Source organism: Lissotriton vulgaris, chromosome 2_1, assembly GCF_964263255.1.
Source record: "Lissotriton vulgaris chromosome 2_1, aLisVul1.2, whole genome shotgun sequence".
Lineage (NCBI taxonomy): Eukaryota > Metazoa > Chordata > Amphibia > Caudata > Salamandridae > Lissotriton > Lissotriton vulgaris.
In genome coordinates, this window is record NC_141687.1 from 1804418817 (window position 1) to 1804435467 (window position 16651).

The window sequence follows — 16651 nt, forward strand, 5'->3', positions numbered from 1 at the left end:
CTCTTAAAAAATGATTCTCTGCCACTTCAAGGGCTTTTAAATAACCTCAAGCCCAAAGTTCTGCTCTGTATGTTGTGACAACTACAGCTTTGGCCCTTCAAACCTTATAAAGGGGGGAGATTGGTTAAAACAAGGTCTTATTTGTGAATTTTAAAACGGCTGCTGCCCTGTGCTTTAGTATGAGAGTGCTTTTAGTAACCTGAGTACCCAAGGTACTTGCACTAGAAAGGCAAATGCCAATGTAATCAAAATCTAATTCTTTCTCCAACTCCTCCCCTTCCAACTTTATAGATCCTATGAAGCCTCTATGTGGGTTGACGGACATAAATGTCATTTACTTGCATTAATTGCCAGTCCATGATCTAAGCAAAATATGTTAAACCTGCTCAAGAGGGCCTCAAGGCCCTTGAGGTTTTTTTATACTAGTAAAGCATCATCTGCAAATAATAGGGCAGGTTCTTTGGTTCTCCCTATAATCGGTGAATTGTTATCACAACCCAAGTAGTAGCCAATGCAGACATTTATAAACAACAGGAACAACGTGGAAGCAAGTACGCATCCTTGTCTGACTCCTTTTGCAACATTAAAGGGACCAGTGTTTTCCCCGCTAGGACCCCTTCTAACTTGTTTAAAACTGTCATGGTGAAGCCCCGCAAATAAATTGAGGAGAGGGTGGGTGAAACCTAGGTCTCCTAAAGTACGTCATAACTTATCCCTAGGAACCATATCAAATGCCACCTTAAGGTCGATACAAGCGACATAGAGGCTACCCCTTTTTATGTTTACTTCTTTCCACCTTATTAATTGGAACCGAAAAACCTAGTAGATTGTACTAATTTTAGGATGGAATCTAGCCTGAAACTGAGTTAAGATTTTATTTTCTGTGACCCAGGTAAGGAGGTTCTCAAACCATTTAGAGTAAGCATCCATAATCATATCAGGAGCTCACACTAGACTGGCCATGTAAGACAAAATGGGGGCTAGGTCTTGATAGAGTAGGGCATACTTGGACTCATTGTCCGAAATGCCTTCCCACTCTATTCTCCTTCGGCTATTACTGACTGAAAGGACACCTCCAGGCAATTGAGGAGTCTTGCTCCCCCACGCCACTTCCACAAAGGGAGAGGTGGAGAGGGAAGTGCCCACTCTCAAGTCTAGACATGACTTCCATATCACTAAGCTTACCCCAGAATTGAACATCCAATAAAAAGCAGTCAATATGACTCTGATAAGTGTTTCTATTAAAAGTAGGGTGCAACTCCAAATCAGATTTGGTTCTACCATTGAACTGATTTGGAGACACTCCTGCTATGAACATTAAAAAGAAAGATTTTTGTTTTATCAGAAGTGGACATCTCAATGCAGAGCAAATCGGGACTAGTGATAGGTAGCTGGCTAACATAGAACCCTAACATAATCTCAACCCAAATTAACATCTCACTGGAGGGTCTACCGGGTTTTGACTTATTAGCTGGGACATGGGACATTTTAAAACCCTGCCTATATGAAGATGAGATCTCCCAGGTTTCTTAAAACATGATCATATCAGCTGTTTCTATGAATTCCCCACAGTGCACCTCAAAAAGCTTGGTACCCAGCCTGCAATGTTACAAGAAATCATTGTCAAGTTATTTCTAAAAGTAGAAGGCGTTTTTGCAGCGGTCCTGTGTGCTAGACTCGGCCAACAGCTACCTCCCCTGTGTGCTATAATCGTTCCTTAAAATGTCAAAGTAAACCTCCCTCTGGTCATGGCTTCGATGAATACTAATAGGCCTCGGGCCTTCTGTGGAGGTTGCCCCACTATGATTGACCCCGATTGCACACTTCAGTACACAAGCTGGAATATCAGCAGGGAGAGGTTTTAAAAAGAACAACCAGGTATTTTACTGGAGCAGGAATGTGAAGATCGATGACCCATTCTTCGAAGACCACCCTTTCAGCCCATACAGCATTCTGTTTGGCCCTTCTTTTCCAGATTGTCTTGCTCACTCCCCAGTTGAGTTTAAAAATGGCGGTTCAGATTTGACCCAATCCATCGGTGGTTATATTCTTAAGAGTAGGGATGCGAGCAAACAACCTCAGCAAGTTTCCTGTGTTGAACGTGTCCATAGAACCCCTTTGGAATATAGTGGGGAACGAAGAGGAGAATTAAGGGTCCCATTAGGATCTCGTGTGGATCGCCACCGCCCACATGGCGGTGGCGATCTGCCCGAGATCCATCCCCGCCAGCCACCCATTTCTCCCCCACCATATTACTATGGCGGGGGGGGGACCGTGGCAGACGGAAAGACCGTCCGCCGCTTTTTTGCCGGTCAACCAGTCAACCAGGCAGAAAAGAGTTTAATATGGTGGCGGTGTCTGTTAGACACCGCCAGCCATATTACTATTAAGGCGGAAACATGCTTTCTGTGGCGGCATTGCCGCCGCAGAAAGGCATGCGAGAATAGCTTGCGGGGGCCCATTGCGGGCCCCTAGGGACTCTGGGGGGTGCACCTGGAGGTACCCCCCTGCACTTCCGTGCACAACATGGCAGGCACCGCGTGGTGCATGCCATGTTGTGCATGGAAGTGCAAGGCATGCCTTCCTGGCATTGTGGTGGGCGGTGCTGAGTGCACCGCCCGCCACAATGTCAGGAATGCAGGATGCGCCCGCCACTGTGGCGGGTGCATCCTAATGGCCCCCACAGGACCCCCGCCCTTATGGCGGGCGGTCCCATTTCACGATTTTGTCCGCCCGTCATCCTAATAACCCCCCAAGTGTGCACTCTCCTCTTCATCGCACTTATGGAAATTGAAAACTGGCTGTTCATCGGACTGAGATGTAGGGGGGCCTGAACAGGTAATCAAATGCTGTGCTGTGGAACTATTGCCTGGAAAGATAATGGGTCCACCTCTCTGACGCTTACTAAATAAGGCTTGCCAACAAGTTGTAACCAAGACAGGCCCAAAATTTGATCGGCCTTTCGCTTTCACAGACTGAAGGCTTGGGTATATTCCAACAGGCCAATGGACACTCCCTTCCCATGCACTTAATGATTAATTATAAATCTATGGGTTTATGAGCTCTTTTGTTGACCCATAGAATTAAAGACAGGCAACTCTAAATCTCCCAGTCGAATTGGGTTCTTTGGTCCACTCATTTGCTTTGTGTGCCCGGCATCCCAACCCCTCCTTTCAGCTCACCTCCCCTAACGAGGTTGCGGACCCCTTGCGTCGACATTCCTCACTCCAGAGGTTCCATATCTCAGGTTGTTTTTTGCAATGAGTGACCATCGATCTCCAAGTCCCCTAGTTCCGATTTGGCTCTTCTGTTTCGAAAAATACAGGTACGCCCAAGAAGATTATGGTAGAAGCATGGATGAGGAGCAGGGATTGCGATGTTGTCTAGATTTTCAGAGTTCGTTGGATCATGCACTTTATTGTTTCTTGATAATTTAGCAAGCAGAGAGGTTGTTTAAAGCAAGCGCTGCTTTTTGTCTGTTTTTTTAACCTTTTTTTTGCTACTTCCTGTCAGGCAGGAAGATGAGAGTGGCTCAGATGGACTTCTGGTTTCTGAAATCACTTGTAGTGCACTCACAGTATCCAATGGCCCGCCGGAGAAAGAATGGGCCTCCTGCCCCTGGATATCAGGTGGTTGTTCAGAAGCTTACACAGGAATGGCCTGTTCAGATATACCATGGTCATTTCGATAGACTGCCTCCACTATAGTAGCATTCAATAGTTTAGTCTGGGATGTTTTATTTGTTGAAGGCCTTGGTTGAGCCAACCAAATTCTCTGGAAATGTATTCAGCGTGTTAATGATTTGGAAGCATGTGCAGGGTTTATCCTTCACAAGAAATTTTACCTCTGTTTCCAGGAGATTAAGCTTAGAACCAGTTTCAGCCAGGTGAGTTGCCAATGATTGGATCAGACCTAATTGCAGTTCCCTTTTGCTTGAGTGCCAAAGTAGAGTCCTGGTTATAGTATCCTGTGTGGCTTTTATTGCTACAATTTCTTGGATGTGTGTTGTGGCCTGTGATGACAAAGCATTTTATTCCCCAGAAGCCCCATGTCATTAACAGGATTTGCCCCAGTATTTCAACTATTTGAGCCTCAATGTTAGCAAGAAAACGAACCATCAGGATTCCCAGTTCCTGATCAGTGAAGCTCTCCCTTCTGGGAAGTAAGCATGCAGCCTTTTGGTTTCTGGGGGATTAAGGGAGATTAGCTTGTCTGAGACAGCAGGGCCATTGGGCTCTTTGTTCCAGGTACCAATCCAAGGATTGATAAACGTATGCAGTCGTCGAGGTCATATTCATATTTGAGCTTGGGATTGCACTCAGGATTACACCTGTGGTAACTGAGGATTTGCCTGTATTAATAGTGGGGCTAGAGCTAGCAGCAGGCATTGACTCTTGCGTTTTCTCCTGCCCTTCTGTGAAAGGATCTTCAAATTCAGGTAAAGGGAGGGCAGGCTGTACGAGATAGTCTGTAGACAGATTCATGATTGATTCACATGATCTTAAACTGGGCAATGATTGTGTTCTATGCTTGGTAAGGAGCCCTGCATGGCAGACTGCTGATGGAACACCCCAAGTAATGCAGGCAAGTATCTGTGGCTGCTGTATCTAGGATATTCTTTTGTTCCTCTGGAACTGTTTCAATTGCCTTAAAAAAATATTGTTTAATTGAGTTCTTTGTGGAAGGGTGCACCTGAGATGGATGCAGGGTGTGACCTGGCTAGTCCACCTTGGTCACTATTCTGGAGCCGGTAGAAGTGATTTGATCTGAGGGCGAAAGCATTAATGAGCGGTTACCCGTTAATTTGTTCAAAATAGTCTTTTTAAGCAATGGCTGATTCCGTCTCGCCATTTCAAATAAATAGTGCTATGGTCAAGGCACAAGGGGTTTAACAGCTCCTTAGTGCCAGGCTAAGGTTTAGATAGATGTCCGAATAACCCTTGCTATGCCGCCTCACCACCTGGATTAGTGAGACTGTGGAGGGTAACGAGAGCGCAGCTAGGGGACTTTCTAGTAAATGGGCAGATAGATGCTAGCTGGAGCAGGTCACAGAAGATTGAACAGCAGATCCTATGCCCTGTGCTTAAATCCAATAGGGCTCCCACAAAGGTCTACAGCTAGGACTACCGCTCCCTTGTTCCCTATCACCTCTTACCAGCCAAGATGGCAAAGCCCAATCGATGCCCCGGGGGGGCAAATGTCAATATCACCTCCACAACGGTAAGTGCGCGATGACAAATTCAATAAAAAAGAGTCGAATGTGGGCTGACATAGACTGATGTCAAATGCACTGCTGAGGATATAGTAAGAGATATGCAGGTATAAGTGTAGAGCACAAAGTTCAACATGAGGGTGCGCTAGCCCCTCAACAAGGGACAAGCCACTCTGACCTACTATCGGCTGCCTCCGCACCTACGTTAAGAAGGCTGCAGGCCTAGTGCCTACCCACTCGCTGGCTTACTGCTCTCAGGCTCTCTCAGGGCTAGAATCTGACTGTGCCCTTATTCTTCCTTTAATTCTTACCTATTGCTTGTAGCTTATTTGTAGCTTCTCCTTTTTCTACTTCCCTTGAAATAAACAGTTGAACTCCCTTAAATGTGATCCATAGTCCTCCCGGAGACTGGTGGAGGAAGGGGCGGGAGGATCACTGGCAGTGCTGCTCAGCTGGTCACCTGGACAACAGGAGACCACAGAGACTGGCATAGGGTAAAGCCAGAGGCAAAGGCATGGTGTCAGGGGCAGCACAGCGGCACAGTGACCACTCCTGCAGGCCCTCCGGCCGAGCTCTCATTAGGGGGAGGGGGTAGACGACACCACCAACAGCGGCACTAACACCGGCCAGATCAGCGCACCTACAAGACGGCTACAGGCTGCTCCCCACACCTCTGCTGCTGCACACCATGGCACTTCACCGCACCGCTCCATGTTCCATTCTACTTCACTCTTGCAGAGCACCCCCAACCATACCCTGCACCTTCTGCGTCTGACAATAACTGAAAATGTATCCATTTGAATAGGGCTCTACACTTATATTGTATACGTACCTGAACAATGTATCCATTTGAATAGGGCTCTACACTTATATTGTATATGTACCTGAACCATGCATTTAAACATGTATTGAAATGCTTGCCTTACTAAAGTTGACCAAAGGCCTTAAGCTTTTGTATTTGGCAATGTTTAATTTTAACATGAATGCTTGCTTAGGGTGCAATATTTTCTCTCCGTTGCAGGTGCAGATGCATCGGGTCATGGTTAAAGAAAGGTACATTGTGTGAAAGGGTTAGTGAGGCTCGAAGGAGTATCTCTTGGAAAAGATAAAAAGATTTAACAAATGAAGGAAGGACTACTGTCCGAGCGGAATAAGGAGACGGGAGGAATCCATGGATGTTTTAATGTGTAGACCAAAGGAAAATAAATCTCAAATGTAGTTGCCAAGTTTGTTGTTTGAAGATGGGAATTCATTGGACATGTGACCTGGGATTCTCAAAGGATCTTTTGGTGGGTATAATTGGGCATTGTACTTTGGCTTTTTTCAGAATCCCTTAAGACTCTAAGAGGTACAGACCCCTTTGCAACCTCTATTTTGCTTGTCTTTATGCTATACAATATACTTTACTTTTGAGAACTTCTACAGAGGTTCAGCTATGCTGACACCTTTCTCTACTTCCCCAAATTAATAAGGTTTCCCTGAATCCAAGTTAGAATAGAGTTTGGTGGGTCTTCTTAGACAATGTCATGTATAGGCAAGAGGATTGAAACTTTGAAACTGCAGACCAGACTGTAATTCTTATTCGTTGTATGGCGGCTACTGCATTCGTCATCTGTTTTCAGTTACAGAGGATTAATTTAATATGCCATTTCAGCTATCTTCTAGTGATTTTGTAATTTTTACCATGTTTCTTTGACTGATTTATATCAGTGTGGCTTTGAAATTATAATAAATTCATACTGAATACATAAATCGACTCTGCGATTTACTGTGTGACCAAATGGGTTACACTGCAATTGGTAAGTTGTAGTTGATCTTAACTCCTTTTATTAGTCAGCCAACTAGGACTTTCCATTGCAGGGGGGCCAGGAAAAAGGAGTCCTTGTACTCTCATCTATGAATCAAATGTCTAATAGGTACTTCAATCACTAAAATTAAGACACTCCCACTGTGCAGGGTGCAGTGAAGCCAAACAGTACCACATGTCACTGTACCTGTCCCAAAGCAACCAGACATGTCTAGTAGGGAAAGTGAAGCTATCACTCATCCTGGCTGGAAATTACATAATGTTCAGTTTGAAGTGCAATTGAGAAAAACAAGGAGCCGCATTTACAAAGGTAAACTTTTGTGCACATTTCCACTTATTTGGTATTCACAAAACTGCATTTTAATACTACGTTCATGAATGTGGAGACTCTACAGTTGGGCGGAGAATTCCACACATAAAAATATAGGAATGTCCCATCTTTACATGTGTGGAGTTCTCTGCCTATGTGAATCAGGCCGTAGCTGATTGCTTTAAAGAGCCACATCTGTGAGGTAAAACACCCTGAAGCAGCCCCTTTTGTTCACTCACAGATATCTAAAGCAACCCAGAATAGTGCAAACACGTACAACCCACATAGCTACAAGCACTACACCATTGGTAGATGTTCTCTTCACAAATTCAGGGAAGAGAGATTATATGACGTCCATACCAGGACCAGTTACACCACAGTTTCAGTTTCAGTTTATTTATTAAAGCGCTCAATTCATTAAATCCATTGCACTAAGTGCATACATAAAACCATTTAAGTACAATCTGTTCAGGAAAAAGACGAAAGCAGTTGCGAAAGATATTAAAAAGCTGTTCAACGAAATGAAGACAAATTGCAAGATATTACACATATAAAGTGCTTACCTTGATAAATTGTCCTTAAGATAAAACGCCGCACTCAAGCTTAGGCTGCCAGTAATTGTTAAAGTGGCAGTGCAACACAAGTTAAGAGAAAAACCGGAGCACAACTTGATCAGGGAGCATTTAGTTTAGCCGCCGAGATAGTAGCATCGGTTAGGCGGTTAATTTTTGGTTAAGTTTGGTCAAGTATTTTGTGAGCTTTCAGCAGCTCTGAATGTCTGTTGCATTAAAGCAAGCTATGGGTGCAGGCCTCCAGCGGTGTAAACCCCTCTGGATCCAAACTGGTCTTAAAATGGTTCTTTGATCTTTATGTTTGCCTCTTATATGCAGATTTGCTGAATCACAGTATCAGGAGCTTTTTTGCAAAGTTGACAATGTATGGTTGTGGTGCTACCTTGGTGTAAGAAGCCATTAGGAACCAAGCATGCCCCCTCCGTGCAAATGCATCTTTATCTGCAAGCAACAAGCATGTTTTGACTGTCTTGTTTACCAAGACTTTCAATTGGGAGAAAGTGAAGATCGTCTCCCATTGATCTACTAAGTCAAGAGCTGCTAAGGAATTGGTAAGGTAAGCTATAGCGGGGAAGTGGTCTCTGCCAGTGATTTCCGCCCAGAGATGGTGGTTCAGGGTCCCACTGTTGGCCTGTTTTTGCTTGTAGCAGAGTTTGATGAAGGTTCCTTGCCATGCTATCGATTGCTTAACTGGGCCGGGGACGAGTGTCCCGGCAGGGAGAAGACTGACTTAAAGAGTTTGGTGACTGCGTTATCCAAGTAAACTGCCTCTCTTCCCCTCAAGTCTTCACTACGTAGGGGATGGTTGGAACTAGTTTAGCCTGGATTCTTTTCTGAAGAGGGAGATATGTGGAAGTTGCTATGGCTGCTTTTATGTGCTTGAAGGCTACAGTAAAAGCTATTTATTTCCAGCACATATGCTCCAGATACTGTTTAAAGAAGCTGCGTCAGTCGAGAAGCATGCCAAGGTACTTGTACTCTCTTACCTACTCTACACTGTCTGAGCCCAGAGGTCACTGGTGGGGCTACACACTGGTTTTCCCAGAATCGTTATTTTGGACTTTAGATTGATTTCCATCTTGTTGACAATGGTATATGAGACTGCAGTCACACCATTGATCCAGAGCATTCTATTTCTATATAGCTTTAGGTGTCTATATTGCAATATTATTAACACATATTTATTGAATACATAATTTTGGCCTTCCTAGTGGTTCAGAAGTGTATATATCAAAGCAATATTTCTCCTTGCAGCTTTGCATCTTTGTGGATATATTGGTAGGTCTCAGCTTTCCCCTTGTTATATTTCTACTCTCATAAAAGCAGAGCAGAGGCACTACTTAATAATACAGTACATCACCGCCCAGAAATCCAGGTTGGTATTGTATCTTTTAGTAACATGGCGCCCATTGTCTGTTATAAAGATGAGTGATATTCACACCCTTCATCCATGGATTTTGTTGGTTTACACTTTTGCAACTATTTATCCATAACGGTAGTGTAAAAAACCTGTACATACAGACACACTGCCCAGAAAATGAGGTGCGGACACTAAGGGCCGCACTACAGCATTTTCCCATAGACACAGAATAGGTAAACCACTTTGATACATCTGGCACTATGAGTCATAGAATAAGGCTGACAAGTTATTTATGTCTGTAATGTTCTTGTATACTTTTCCCATTTATGTGTAGTGCTTCATTGCTTTTTGAAGCTAGGTCCACACTTTAAAAATACCATTATAATAATAAATGCATCTATTTAATAACACATCACACATTTTTCTATAGCACACTCAAGTTATTTTTAAACAATGGTTGACGTAATTCAACAATACTTGTTTTATAAACAGTTTACAAATGCATTGCATTGTATGGTTGGAAAGAGCTTTAAAAGCTTGTATCAGCATGCAGTGGTTGCTCCTCTGCTAAGGTGGAGGAGCGTAGCACCACTGCTTGTTGAGCAGTGCAAAAGAAAAAGTAAATGATAAGAACAAGAAGTTATTATCATTTTGTTTTACATTACGGGACTCCAGCCAGGTTGGGAGGGGTGGGTTAGGCCTTGCCGCCATCAGAGGGAGCAGGAGTGGTTTGCACTCCCTCCCTAAGTGCGCATGACGGCTTGGCTGTCGCTCTGGGGCCAGCCAAACAGTCACGCACACTTATTTATTTATTAAAAGTTTTATACAGCACGGACATGACCCGTGGGATCACTGACAGAATATCGAGCTGCCTGAATATTGATGAGAAAATATCGAGTGACAAAATATCAAATTCCTATCTACAAACAGGTAAGTACAAAAATATAGAATCCTTAATATCGTTGTCAATAATATAGTTTGCTAAAATATCGCCTTTTTAAAATGTTTTAAAAGTAATATAAAATTAATTAAATAATGAATATAATTAAGTAAAACATACCTAAAAATAAAAAAAGTTAAAATGAATAAATAATAAATGTAATGTAAAAAAAATAAACATGCATTTTTCTTTTTCATTATTTATATTTACATAATTTATCTATTAAATATATTTTTAATTATAACATGTAAAAAACATAATAAAAAAATAATTATATATATATTTGGATATTAACTGAGGAGCCTGACTCACTCACGCTCCCTACCTACGGAGGTGATGCTAAATCAGCGAAAATGGGATGCGTGTGGAAGGGATTCGAGCAGGATTACTTCTGCAAAGATCGTGCTGCAACAGAGAGTTCCTGCTGGTCGCACGCAGAATAAACACACTGCTGCACATTTCACTTGACTGCTTCCATATTTTAAAACCACTTGAACATCAGTGCAATATCAAGCATATATGTCCAACAAGGCTCTGAAGTAAGGACTTCCAGTTTTTACATCCTGTGACTGCATTGCACTATGGGAGTTGATGTTTTCAAGCTGAGTCATGTGATTAAAAATAACTTTGAAATAGCACGCCAAAGCGCATGTCAGTGTCTCCTTCCTCCTGTGATCAAGGCTACCCAGCCGAAACGTTAGGGAAAAGGGAAGATGGCGCTGCAGGACTGTGCACGAGCTTGAATTGCAGTATTGGGCCTCATAACTTTGTTTTGCATGGCAAGTGCGTTTGTGGGATGTTCCGTGCCCATTCTTAATGAGGCCGCCCTGAAGAGTCTTGGGCTCCAGAAACGGAAAACTGTTGTTTTTGGATATATATATATATATATATATAATTTTACACTACATTAAATATAACAATACTAAATACGGTACATAGCGAAAAGGATAAAATTACTATTTCCACTCCAACAAGTGGTAAAGTAGGGAAAGTATTGGATAGCGGGTGATAAAAATGACTATTCTCACTCCAGGTAGTGCAACAGCAGGGAAAGTGTTGGATAGCGGGAGGGTAAAAATTACTATTCCAACTCCAGCGAGTGGAACATTAGAGAAAGTGTTGGATAGCGGGTGGGTAAAAATTACTATTCCCACTCCAGGGAGTGAAACAGTAGGGAAAGTGTTGGATAGGGGAAGGATAAAAATTACTATTCCCACTCCAGTGAGTGGGGCAGTAGGGAAAGTGTTGGATAGTGGGTGGGTAAAAATTACTATTCCCACTCCAGTGAGTGCAACTAAAAACAATTAGTAATAAAATATAAAATCTAAATTAATTCACACAATTAACGCAATAAAGTAACTTGAAATAAACATAATATAAAAAATAATAAAACTACTCCCCTATCAACCCTCAACTCACTCCTAAAAAAGCACACAATTAACATATTTACAAATTAATTAATAATTAATATCTAATGAATTACTAAATACTAATAAAAAATAACAGAATTAACATAATAACCAATTAATTATTAATTGTTATTAATCAATATCTAACGTATTACTAATTAATACTAAACATAACACAATTAACATAATTACCAATTATTAGCTGCTATTAATCAATTTATAATTAATTAATAATAAATTAATTAACTTAATTAACAATATACATTATTAAATACTAAATTATTAATTAATAACATTAATTAATTACAATTACATTACTTCCCACCCTATTCCCCTATAAACCCACTACCCGCTACAGAATTAAATAATGCAAAAGAAGTAATTAACAAATAATTAATTAATTCTAAATAATTCTTCAAAAACATATTATAATTAAATCACTTCCCACCCTATTCCCCTATAAACCCACAACCTGCTACGGAATTTAATTACACAAAAATTATTGAACATAAAATTCATTACTTAAAAAATTCTTACTTTGAACACATATACTAACACTTAAATCACTAAACAACTGTATTATGAGTGTTGATATCACTAACTTCGATTTTATGACAAATGATATTCCTTACCAGCATTATTTTGATCCACTATTTTTTTGACAGTTGATATTATGTCCACTCGATATTTTAAACTCGATATTTTGCAATATCAATATTTAAAATTCAATATTTTGACTGTTCACAGACCCGAGTGGGTATCAGAGCGCTTTACAGAGGTACAAAAGTACAAACAGCGGTGCAAGTAAAAAACAATAGAAATTATAAGCAAGTAAAGGAGCAGTAAAATATGCCCAGGCAAGAGGAATAATATAGCATGTAAGTTCAACAGACAAATAGAGGGGTAGAGCACAAACCAGCATCGTAGACATAGTCAAAAGCAAAGGACTTCCTCCTGACGGTAGGTGCCGTCAAACAAGGGCATTCATCCATAGGGCTTGCAGTTCTTTTTTGAATGAAGCCGTAGAGGGAATCAGTCTTATGTGCGGAGGCAAGGAGTTCCAGATGCTCGGGCAATACCCTAGAACGGGAGATTATACGTTTTCTTTTTCTGGAATTTTTGAGGTTTCAGTAACAGAGTGCTGGAACTCGTAGAAGATCGTCTCCCACCAGAGAGCTCAGTTTTTGGGCTAGGCAGGAAGGATGAGGAGGAGGCGGGGAAGTCAGATTAGTCGGGCATAGGAAAGTTGGCTGTTTGCTTTGTAGAGCTCGTGGCTCATGTTCAATCTTAATAGTCTTTCCAAGGAAGAAAGAGGCAAACACTTCACAGGTTGGCTGCACAGGTACCTGAGATGGCGGAAGGGTGGGAAGATAGTTGGATTGGAGTTTGATCAGTTCGAAATATTGTTTTGGTCTGCTTCTGGCATTATCTAGTTGGCTTCTGAAGAAGTCCGATTTTGTCCTTCTCATATGTTTACTGTGGGAAACATCCTTTACAACAAAACTTTTACAACGCAGTGCTATTACAACGCAGGTTTTACAACAAAAACCATTACAACGCATAGCGCTGGGGCGCGCTCTAGGATAGGGAATAGATTTAATTTACTATCCAACACCTTCCCTAGTGTCCACGGGGACTGGAGTTGGAATAGTAAATTAAACTATTCACTATCCAGCACCCCAAAGCGCTATGTGTTGTAAAGGTTTGCATTGTAAAACTGACGTTGTAACAGCATGCGTGGTAAAAGCATGCGTTGTAACGTCATACATCCATTTACTGTAGGAGCTTCTTCTAGATCTCAGGAGCAGGAGGTGTTCTGGGGATGGGGCTCCTCTCCAAGCCAGTCTAAGATTGCGTCTCTCTGAATTTAAGCTCTCGTTGAACCAAGGTTTGGAATCTTTAGAGGACTTTCTTTTAAGTTGTAAGGGGACAACAGAGTCTAAAATACTCAGTAAAGAGCCGTTGTTGTATTCTGTGAGGTCCTGTACCTCAGACATGTCAGTAGGAGGAAACAAGGTGATCTTGCTGAGGGAAATCAGGTCATTCATTTTTGAGTTTCTGAGGGATCGTTTCCAAAGTCTGGGGTTCTTGTCTTGTGATCTTTTCTTGGACCAGGATTCGATGATGTGGAAGGAGAAATAATGGTGATCAGACCAGTCACATGGGGCTATAAATACCAATTGAATAGCAGTGGGTTTAGCTATAATAAGGTTCGGATTGAGTCAAGAATGTGTGTAGGGCTATCACATAATTGAACTAGGTTGAGGTCCGCCAGGAAGGTTTTGAGAGTGGTTGCTATGGGATCTCTTAAGTCATTCCAATGCAGGTTGAAGTCTCCAGGGAAGATTTGGGGATAATGATGACCCACGTTAAAAGAAATGATTTCCATGATATATTCAACAAAGAGGATGTTGTCACCCGGCGGATGGTAGACAATGTGAAATTTGCATAGTGGCCTGCTGTTGCTGGTGATGTCAATGCAGAGGTATTCGCAGGAGGAGAGAGCATTTATGTGGGATTGTTTAACAATGAGACTATTATGGCATATACATATACATATATACATGCAATCCCACCACCAGGTCTGTCCGCTCTGTCCAGCCTAATGATGTTATGGTTCGGGGGGACTAGTATGTCAAGGATCCGGCCAGAGGAGTCCTTTAGCCCGGTTTCCGTAAGTGTGAGGATGTCCAGATCCTGAACCAAGATGAGTTCAGCAACAGCAAGGCCTGTCACATGTTTCACGCCTGACCTACAGTTGATGAGCATGCACTTCAGATGGGGAGTGGAGACAGAAGAAGCGGGCTTAGACATGGGAACTGGCTTGAGGTTAGAGAAATTTATAGCATTAGTGTTGTGACTGGGTTTTCAGAGAGGGTTCGAATGAATGGCTAGAATGTGTTCCTGATTATCTGACTTGTCCATGAGAGAGGGATTATAGGAGCGCAGAAGAGTGTTGATATCATTCCATGTGAAGGAATTCATGGGTCTAGAGGAAGCGTTCGGGAATGGTATGGTTCTCCAACGAGTGGATGCATACGATTGAGAACAGTCAATGGTAGAGGGGGGGAATGGTAGCTTGGAGTTGGGGGAAGTATCAGGAGTAGGATTGTGTCTTTAGATCCCTGAAGACCTGTCTGTCCATCTATTGTTAGCCAGTTTAGTGGTGATGAGTATGAGCTTTTGTAAAACAGCCTTGAGTTGTTGGATATCAAGCGAGATAATGTCCAAAGTGGAAGAGGGTACAAAGAGTAGATGACACTCCGAGGAGTGTGTCAGGGAACCCATAGGCTGAGCCGGAATACTGATGGGAGTGGTCTTGGGTTGATGGCCAGAGAGCTCCAGGTAGGGGTTGGTAAACAAGGAAAGTTTATTAAGATGGCAGGGGGGCAGGGGAAAACTATTAAGCTGATCAACTAGATTCTCTAGGAACGACATGGTGTTGGGGTAGATCATAGGAGGGGAATCTGGCTTCAGGAAAGACATCTCTCTAGCCAAGGGGCAGGAGGGATAGACCACAGGTCAGATAGGCCAGGGCTAACGCAGGGTGAGTGGAGATACGGTGTGGTGAGGAGGGGAGAAGTGTTCTGTATGACCTCATTCCGGGTGATACCACTCACCCGTCGAGAACCTGTATCCCACCGCCGTGAAGGCGAGATGCGCAAAAGAGGGGCGTTAGAAGCATTAGAGGAGGTTAGAGGGAGAGTGACAGGGGGGCGAAGTTACCAGAGGGGGTCGTTTGGAGGGACAAAGATGAGGGTGGGTCGCAGAGCCCATATTTAGGAGTGTCAGAAAGCTGGTTAGAGATGGAGTTTTTGATAATGTGAAAAATTACCTCAAATGACCCTAGATGGCAGAGGAGTGTGGCTCAATGGTTAGAGCGGCAGACCCTGATGCAGAGTTCTGGCCAGGGACCAGAGTTCGATTCCCGCCTTGGCGGGGTCTTGGGCTCAATTTCCTCAGAGCTGTTAATTCTCACCTCAGCGCCTATTCTAATCACGGGCCCCATGATGCAACTCTGGGCAATAGCTTGCTTAGCCTCCACACCGGCCCCAACAGCGCTAAGGATGCCTGGCTTCACCCTGGGGGTGCCGAGGAGTGGACACTTCACAGGGAAAGCCAGGAGGGGTTCCACAGCGGTATGAGTATCAGCGCCAGGAAGCCGAATAGGCGACACCACAAGGTGACCGTCTGGTGACAGTGCGCTCTATGAGTACCATGACATTTTGACATTTACATATGGCGGGCTCCAGCTTGGATGAGGATTATCCCATTATTATAGATGCAGATAGTAGTATCCACTTTGAAAGTGGTTGAAGAGGCTTCCACAGACCTAGTTCCATGTGCAAATTTTTTGGAAGAGGTGATCAGGCAAAGAGAACAGATAGCATTCTTCCATTTGACGAGCTTTGGAGATGCACCTGTGTGTCTGTGAGTGGTACTGTGACCTGAGAGGAACTTGGCAGCATTTCCAGCAACCCCAGATGATTTTTCTTTGCTCTCTAAAACTGCTTCTCTCTACTGATGAAGGGCTCAACCCAGAAACACGTGTCTAGAGATATACAGCAATGTCTGCACCAACTTTGGTGAAAAACTCCAGCTAATTTTAAAGTAAGTTTGAACTTGTACTCTATTTACCAGGATGCAAAGGGGCGAACTGTGCTGGGACTATGAGGTAGTGTGCTCCCAACCCCCATTCCATTCTTCCATTTGGCTCTTCTTTTCGAGTAGAAGATGAGATCGCAAGTCTTAGATTCCTCAATTAAGGATCGGTAAGGGTCAGAAATTACTGTTTCAGGGTGAGCTTTGAGAATTCTATGTTTGAGGCATTTCAATGCATTTTAGATAGGCTTGGAGAGTATTCAATAGTAAAGGTATTGATGTCCAGTGGAATTAGCTTGAACTGTGAATAAGGATCCAAGATGTTAAGTGGTAGACGGCCAGAATAGAGACGTGGAGGGAGAGAAGAGGGAGTGGGTGAACGTATGGCCACAAAATAAATAGAGACCTAGCTTGAACAGTCAAACTCAGGAATATATTG

At 42.8% G+C, this 16651-nt stretch overlaps 1 protein-coding gene across 2 annotated transcripts in view; it reads right to left on the reverse strand.

The window, feature by feature from the left end:
* Positions 1 to 16651, reverse strand: part of OSBPL5 (oxysterol binding protein like 5) — an 841363-nt gene that overhangs the window by 182131 nt on the left and 642581 nt on the right. The gene's annotated exons all lie outside the window — the stretch shown is intronic.